Source organism: Prionailurus bengalensis, chromosome E3 (genome assembly GCF_016509475.1).
Source record: "Prionailurus bengalensis isolate Pbe53 chromosome E3, Fcat_Pben_1.1_paternal_pri, whole genome shotgun sequence".
Classification (NCBI taxonomy): Eukaryota; Metazoa; Chordata; class Mammalia; order Carnivora; family Felidae; genus Prionailurus; species Prionailurus bengalensis.
In genome coordinates, this window is record NC_057357.1 from 17,077,019 (window position 1) to 17,078,426 (window position 1,408).

Here is a 1,408-nt window from a genome sequence, read left to right on the forward strand (position 1 = left end):
CACTCATATGCAGAATTTAAGAAAAAAGACAAATGAGCAAAGGAAAAGATAGGAGCCACGAAACAGACTCTTAACTATTGATGACAAACCAATGGTTACCAGAGGGGAATGGGTAGGGGGAATGACCACTAAGTGCTGTATGGAAGTGTTGAATCATTATATTGTACACCTGAAACTAATATTACACTGTATGTCAACTAATGGGATTTAAATAAAAACTTTAAAAAAGAGGAAAACTATTTTAAAAAATTAATAAAATCCTGTAGAATTTATAGAATTTCTATATTCCCTGAGGTTTTTAATGTATCTACACTATGGGATTATTGATATGACTATTGAGGCTTTTTGCGAGGTATAAATGCCATAGTCTTTGTGAAGTGCCTGATACACAGGGTCTATCTACAACAAATAATTGATAAAAATTATGTTTCTTCCATTTCTTTTTTGGTATTTTTCATACACCATTTATTGTAAGATTTCACAAACTAAACAGACTTCTGAATTGAAAAGCTGAGTACTGTAAAATTTATATTTATTCTTCTGTGTTAAATTTTCTTCAGATTTTGTCCTAAATATTTTGGCCTTTCCTATCTAATTGTACCTCTAAGAATTCATAGGGAATACTTTTTCATCAAAATCAATTAATAAATTAAATATTGTTAGGTATTAAGTATTTATATTGATGCTGACTAATTTTTATCTTAGACATTTCTTGTATATCAACCTTTCTATTCAAACAATCTATATAACTTCTGACAGATCATGAATTTATCTTGAATATTTCTGCTGTCTTCACAGCCTGTTGAAAACCTCATTTTTACCTGTGATTATTCTTCCTACTTTGCTTATTATCTTCCCAAATCTCCGTTTGGTTGCATATTAATTTTCAGAATCTCTCTGATTCTCACCTCCCAGAAAGACACTTTAATTATGTTTAGAATTTATTGATACATGTATGGTGGTATTTATTAATATACCCTAATTGTATATCCATTAATTATTACAGTTTTTTCTCAATATTTTCCATTTAACTTGTATATTGGAGTTAAAAGTGGTTTACACATAGGGCACCTAGGTGACTCGTTTAAGTGTCCAACTTAGGTTCAGGTCATGATCTTGCAATTAATGAGTTGGAGCCCCACCTTGGGCTTTCTGCTGTCAGCAAAGAGTTGACTTCAGATCCTCTATCTCCCTCTCTCTGCCCCTACCCTGTTCTCTCTCTTAAAAATAAATAAACATTTTAAAAAGTGGTTTACATATTATTTCCTTATTTTTTGTTTTGGGGTAAAGACAATGTGAAAAAAATGTGTCTAGTAAAAATATTTTTTATTTGTATTCCCCACAGCAGAATGCCTTGCTTTAGCCTCTACTCGGTAGTTTTCATTTATGTGCATGACCTGACAATAAT